Raw genomic sequence first — 7,237 nt, 5'->3', positions numbered from 1 at the left:
TTTTTTTATTTTTCAGTCCATTGAAGAGGTGAAAGAAACATTCCCCAAGTGATCTTAATGCTGAGTGTCTCCTTAGGAGGTCTGGGCATGGAGAATGAGCCCCTTGCAGGCTGACCCTGTTTGGACAACCTGCTCCTCACCCCAACCTCACCGTGTCTGAAATCATCCACCAAAAACTGACATCCGAAATAATTTTTGTAAATTATGAATTTTACTTTTTTAATAAAGAATTATAAGGAAATTATAATAATACTTTTAAATATATAAAATATTATCATATATGTTTTTACCTAAGTTTTACGTTTATTTTAAAATATCGATACATTTTTAGCAACCAAAATAGTTATTGGTCATTGGTTTTAAGTAACACAATTCCCTTCATAATTCATTGACAACATCTGGCTATTGATTCCTCCCTATTTATGCTAATTAGTCCTATTTTTCCTCTTTTTGTCATCTTCTTTATCGTTTTCTCAGACAGGGTAAAAGGGGCCACTTTGGGGTCCACGGAGACATTTCTGGGGCACATTTGGGGCAGTTCTAAACCTGGGGATGGAATCTGAAGAAAATTTGGGGTCTGAAGGACATCTGGGGGAGCCGGGTGGGCACTTGGAGGTCAGGGAGGGGAATCTGGGGCGCGGGGGATGATGGGAGTTGTAGGCGCGGGTAGAACACGGTGTAACGGGGCCGCGGAGCATCACGGGAGTTCGAGGCGCGGCTCCAATGGCTGTCGGTGGGGCGCGGGGCATGACGGGAGATGGAGTCACGGCCGGAATAGGGCTCTGTGTGCGCCGGGGAGCATGCTGGGAGCTGTAGTCCCGGAAGTGCATAAAGCCGAGCTGTGGCGGGGCCGGGAAGGCGCTTGGCGGACACTTCTGCGTCCGAGTCGCGACTTGAGGCCCTCGGGGGAAACGTGTGCGGTTCGGGAGGAATTGGGGGGAACTTGGGGAGCTCGAAGCGGGCGCTTTAGGACACGGGGCACAGCAGGAATTTTCGGCGCGAGACTGTGTTGGGCAGAGCTCTGAGAGCACGGGGGATGATCGGAGATGAATTCCCAGAAGTGGCTCTAACGGGCATCTCTGGGGTTGGGAGCATTCAGGGGAGTCGGGGACGATTTTGGGGGGTTCCAAATAAATACTGAGGGGGCACTTCGGGATCCTGGAGGGTCTGGGGGAAAGGTAGGGTAAACATGGGGGGGAGGGGGGATACGGGGGCGGGGTTCTGTGGAGCGCGGGGCATGACGGGCATTGTAGTCCGGGGTGCAATGGGGCTCAATTGGGCCGCGGTGCATGACGGGAGTTGAAGGCAAAACCGAAACGTGGCACCGACACCAGGCACCGCCCCGAGGCCCCGGTTTCCTGGCACTGATTGGGTGCTGGCGGTGACGGGCGGGAGCCTCGGCAAATGGGAGTTTGCGGAGGCGGGAACAGCCGATTCAACCCCTCTAGTCCTTCCCAGTACAGCCCAGTTCATCCCCAGTACAGCCCAGTTGTACCCCAGTGCCCCTTCAGTCCCCCCCTTTACAGCCCATTTCATCACCAGTACAGCCCAGTCCCTCCCAATACACCTGAGTTCATTCCCATTCCCTTCCAGTTCCCCCCAGTATCTTCCATAGCACGCCCCAGTATTCCCCAGTCTTCCCCACAGTGTTGCCATTGTCCCCAGTTTGTCCCAGTGTGTCCGTGGCCACAGCCCCTTGCAGTGGCCCAGGGCAGGTTGGGATGCTGATCCACCCTCAGAGCCGGCCCAGGGCAGGGCTGGAGTGGTTTTGGTGGCCCCTTGGGCTGGCACACACTTGAGGAGTGTGTCTGTTTTCAGTGGGGAAAATTACAAGTTTTACGTTGCTTCAAAAATAGAAAAGCCCTTTTTGCCTGAGTGCAGGCAGCTCTCTGAGCAAAGCAGGTCCCAGGTGAGTGAGGACAGGCAGGATGGGCTTGGGGAATGTTATCCATACTAGGTCAGACCTCAAGGCACAGCTTCTCTGGCCAGGCCAGGCATTCTGAGGAGAGGCCCTGGATCAATATCAATCACAGAATGCTGCAATCACCTCTGCTCCAAAGAGAACAGTAATAAAACACACCCTTTATAACAGGAATGTGAATTTCTTAGAAGCTCTTTGAAATCTTTCTCCATAACTGCAGTACAAAACCTTCCTAATGAACTGCACCAGAGCAGAGGGAAATCAAGGCAGAGCCGTGGTTTGTCAGGACTTGCTTGATCCCAAAGAGCCCCGTGGTGCATTTGGTGCTGAGCCCTCAGGGCCTGAGAGGAGATGGCACAAACCTTTCCAGGAGTCCAAGTCAGAGGAAAAACCCAACATGTCTCAAAGCATTCCTGGGTCCCACTGAGGTCCATCCCCAACACAGGCTCCTCATGGACTCCTTGGAGGAGAGAACTGGAGGCCAAGAGTGCCCAGAAACCTCTCAGAGACGGAGTGTGGGAAGGAAAACCCAAAGTACCTTAAAAGACATTGAGTATCTCAGAGCATTAATGAGCCCCACTGAGTGTCAGTACGAAGCCTCTCTAGGGACTAATTACAGCAGATAATTGGAGGCCATGACTGCACAAACCTCTCAGAGTGATTCAGTGTCAAAAAGTAGTACTTTAATGACTCTTGAGTAACTTGAGGCATTAATGAGCCCCACTGAGTGTTGTTAGTGACAAAACATCTCAAGGGACTAATTACAGCAGACAATTGGAGGCCGTGATTGCACAAACCCCTCAGAGACTCCCAGGCAAAAGCAAAACCCAAAGTGCTTTGAAAAACCTGCAGTCCCTGGGAGCACTGAGGAGCCCCCCAGGGCCATTCCTGACCAAGGCTCCCCAGGGACTGGTCCCAGCAGATCCCTGGGGCCACTGGGATGTGGGGGGATGCTGAGAGCAGGACAAGGGGGTGACAGTGCCCAGCCTTGCTGGGGCTGTGCCAGGAGGCCCCAGGGCCTCAGGACAAGGTGTCCCCTCCCAGCCCTTGGTGGCCCAGACCCTGCTGTGCCCCAGGGCACCAAGACTTGGCTTCTCCTGGGCACTGCCAGCCCTGCCGGGCCCTTGGCCACGTCCAGCACAGCTTGTCCTGCGCTGTCCCACAGCTGCTGCTGTGTCCCTGCAGGCTGCACACTCCCATCTCGCTGCCCCCCTGGCTCTGCCCTGCATTTCCCTTTCTCTTCTCCCTGATATCCTGGGATGGAACGTGTGAGAATGGTTCAAAGGTGTACCAGGGAGGGTTTAGACTGCACAGGAGAAAGTCTTTCTTTACTGGGAGGGTGACTTTGGGGTTTCAAACTTTGGGGTTTCAAAGCAGGGCTGATGGCTGTCCCAGGAAAGGAGCTGGGACAAGGTGTCCATCGCTCAGGAGCTGTAATTTGGATTGTCACTTGCCACTGTTCCTCTGAGCTCTTCTCTGTTCCAGAGATGGGCTCCTAATGAGCTGGTGGCTCTCCTGAGATGGGCCCGGGAGCAGCCCGGGCAGAGAATGAACTGAGTTTGTCCTGCTGCCATTGTTGGTGCCCTGTCTGGGAGTGCAGATGAGTCTCTTCTCTCTTAACCTGACACAACCCAGCAGGAGCGTCAATCTCCTGAGGCAGCCGTGTTTGGAGGCTGCACACACAGGCACTGGTTTTGTGTAACAGATGATACCAGATCCTTGGGATGGCTTTCCAGAAATGCACCATGCTTAGAGGAAAGGCTTTGTTCTTGGCCTGGCAATGGATTTCTTCAGGGCCAGGATCACAGATTTGTTCCCAAGGCTGCAGATGAATGGATTTAGGAATGGGAACAGGACTGTGTTCAGCAGAGCTCCAGTTCTGTTGGTCCTCAAGGAAACAACTTCTGCAGGACACATGCAGAGAGCAATGCAGCTCCCACGGGCAATGGATAAGGTGATGCGATGGGAAGAACACGTGGTCAAAGCTTTCTTCCTCCCAGAGGCTGCTGGAAGATGCAGAACACAGAAAAGGACACAGATGTCAAATGCCAGAGTCAAACATAAGGAGCCCAGCACGACACACGGTAAGAAGACAGAGTCTGTTTCCCAAAGCAGGCTGGTGTCAGAGCAGGACAGTTTGAACAAGGGGGAGTTGTCCCAGAGGAAATGGGGGATTTTGAAGCTAACCCCCAGGGCCCTTTCTGCCTGGGCACTGTCCCGCTACACCGTCCCCAGCCTATAATGCTGCAGGGGGTTATTGTGGCCAAAATGCAGGAATCGACACTTGGACTCATTAAACTTCATTTTGTTAGACTCTGCCCACCCATCCAACTGTTCCAGATTATTGGAAGAAGTGGATATTTCTGACCAGACTTCTCTGGATGTGAATTACAGAAAAATAGATTATTATAATGCTCTTTGGGAGAACGCAAGTTCTAGTCAAACAGTTGTATGTACTGATATGAATGAGATTTAATTTAGGATTTTGAATAGAAAATATACCCGGCTCCTGGGAAAAAATAAGGAAGTCTCAGCCTTTGAGACGAAGATGCTTCTAGAAAGGAAGTAATTTTGAAGTTCCGGCTCCTAGGCATAAAAGGAGGTCTCTATTTCTTTTGAGATAGTGATGATTTTAGAGAAAGAAGAAGAGAATCCTTGCTTTATATTAGAAAAGCATTCTTAAAATGGTACCCCAAACATGCAGAGGCCCATAAGCAGCTTGGGAACCTGTTATATGGGTGGGACTGCACAGAATCTGCAAAAATTCCGTGTGGTTGCAGATTTGTGACCATGAGAACCACCAGACCTTTTCCTGTGGCATGTATCTCCATAAACTCTAGAGAGGCTCCTCTCCCAAGGTGATGCAGGATTGTGTTTAAATAGCTGCAACTGGCTAAAAATCATGGTTTTCTCTCTGTTGAGTGGGAAAGTGAACGGTTTGTGGTAAGTGAAAAGATGTTTGAATGTCTCATTTTTCCTTTTTCTCTTTTCTTAGTGTATGCTAATAAAATCTATCTGTTTTTACTTTTAGGTTGAGCCTCTTTCAGCTTTTTCTCCCAAAATCTTATCTCCCAGCTAGTAAACAAAATTCAGCAAACATAAAACCACCACAGGAAGGGACAGCATCTGCCTTGCCAGGGGCTGGAGCTCAGGCCTTGGCCTTTTGCATTCCTGAAACACATGCAGGTTTGCTCAGCATCAGAGACACCTTTGCCTTGTTTGTCCCCACCTGTCATCAGTGCCTGCGGTGTTCTGCTCTAACTGGAACCTGGGGACACTTTCTCAGGCGTGTCCCTCAATGGGACCCATTTAAAACTTCAAGAAACTTTGGCGTTTTTAATCTGACTTTGAGTCCTTGAGAAGTTTTTTGAACACTCTCTCAGGGACTGAGTCTGATGTAAACAACAGCAAATCCCCAAGAGGCTCATTAACATCCTTGTGCTGTGTCTGTGCTGCTGAGCTGGGCCGGGCTCCTGACACAGAGGCACCTCCTGGCAACCAAGATGAGCTTCAAAAAGGCATTTCTCCATCAAAGTGGCTCCTGTGCACAGCCCAGCAGGGCTGGGGCACTGCTTGCAGCCACCCTGGGCCCAGCACACAGGCACAGAGAGCTTCAATCACTCAGGGCTGGGAAGATGCTGAGGACTGACTGGGCGAGAATCATTTCCAGCCCTTGACACCGGAAGCCTCTGGCTGCAGGACAATGCAGCTGCAGCTCCTGCAATGATCTCCTAAAGCAGGAACATCCCATTATGGATTCTGTAAGTACAACTCAGACTATCTCTGCTGTAACCATGTGGACATGCTCAGGGCTTCTGCTCACTCCAGGAATATTTCCAGGACAATAATTTTTATAAAGATAAAATTTACTGAGTCATTGTTTTCAGTTTCTTACTCCTGGTGAACGGGGGGGATAAATAATAAACAACTTCATGTTTAAAAGTCCCTAAGGCATCTGAACTATACCTCCAGTGCTATTCATGGGCTCCCAAAAGTGCTTTCATCCACTCCTTTGCCCATGGACAGCACCAGCATCACCTTCACTGGAGCCATCAGGCTTAGTCTGACCTGTCCTTTCTCCAAGCTCCAAACAGAACCTGCCCCCAGCCAGTGCCCTGCAAACAGGCAGGTTTCTGTAGGGCCAAGGAGGGTGCACAGAGATTTGGGGTCTGTGAGTGCTGGCAGGGAGAGATCAGGAACAGGGAAATACCTCCAGGAGAAAAATCTCCAGGAAGCAGAGAGAAGATCAGGAAATGAGAGAAAACAAAACCCAGAAATGCTGTGGCAGGGAGAGATCTCCAGAGGATCCTTTCCAGTGCAGCCCCTCCCTCGGAACAAGCCCCCTCCCTCTTGTCCCCCAGCCAAGCCTCTGCCCTCAGGGCTGGGGGTCTGTTGGGGGTCAGGTTTGTTCCTTCTTTCTCTAAAGAATTTTTTCCCCAGAAGTTACCAAGGAGACCAAGTGTTGGATACTTGAGGGTACTTAACCAAAACAAAGAGGTGGACAAAGTTAGAAGGAAGAGCTAATGCAGGTAAAAGACAAAGCTTGAGACAGCTGCGGGCTCTTCTTTTTTCGGCGTTCGGGGGGAGAGGGAACGGCTGTTGCTGGCTGGAAAAGTTTCAGCTTGGTGCTCTGAGGATCCTGCAGAGACACCGAAACCAAACTGCCCTATTTTTTGTGAAACAAAACCCTCAAGGATCTTGGTACTGTTTTCGTTTATTATTAATGCTGTAGTTGTTTGGTGAGGGTTTTTTTGTGTTTGTTTACTTTGTAATACATACTAATAAAAAACTGCTATTCCTATTTCCCAAATCTTTGCCTAAGAGCCTCTGATTGTAATTTATAATTAAAAAAGAAAAAAAAGAGAGTGAAGGGGGGGGGTTACACTCTCCATCCCAAAAGAAACTGCAGTTGTTGTTTTTATTATTACCTAGCAGATACCTGTCTTCCCAAACCAAGAGAGGGTCCAAGGCATGAAGCCCCTCCTGTGCAGGCAGAGCTGCAGCAGAGCCATGGGGCAGCTCTGCAGCCCCGGGCCCAGTTCCCTCTGCAGAGCACAGGGCTGGGAGCAGCTGCCTGGCACTGGGGGGCTCTGGGAGGGGGCACAGCTGGCTCAGGGTGACCCTGTCCCCAGTGCCCGGCTGTGGGCAATGCTGTCACTGCAGCCAGGGAAGGAGCTCCATCTCATTTAATCCAGTGCCATCATTAGGACACTTGAAAGTCTCCCTGAGATTTCCTTCCAAGCTTCCAGCTTCCCTCCACAATGCAAACCTGCCCTGTAGCATCTTTGTGTTATCTGAAAGCCCCACGGGGAGACA

Source organism: Chamaea fasciata, unplaced genomic scaffold (genome assembly GCF_029207755.1).
Source record: "Chamaea fasciata isolate MVZ Bird 193981 ecotype frontalis unplaced genomic scaffold, bChaFas1.0.hap1 SCAF_51, whole genome shotgun sequence".
NCBI classification, from domain to species: domain Eukaryota; kingdom Metazoa; phylum Chordata; class Aves; order Passeriformes; family Sylviidae; genus Chamaea; species Chamaea fasciata.
This window is presented reverse-complemented; position numbering follows the sequence as displayed.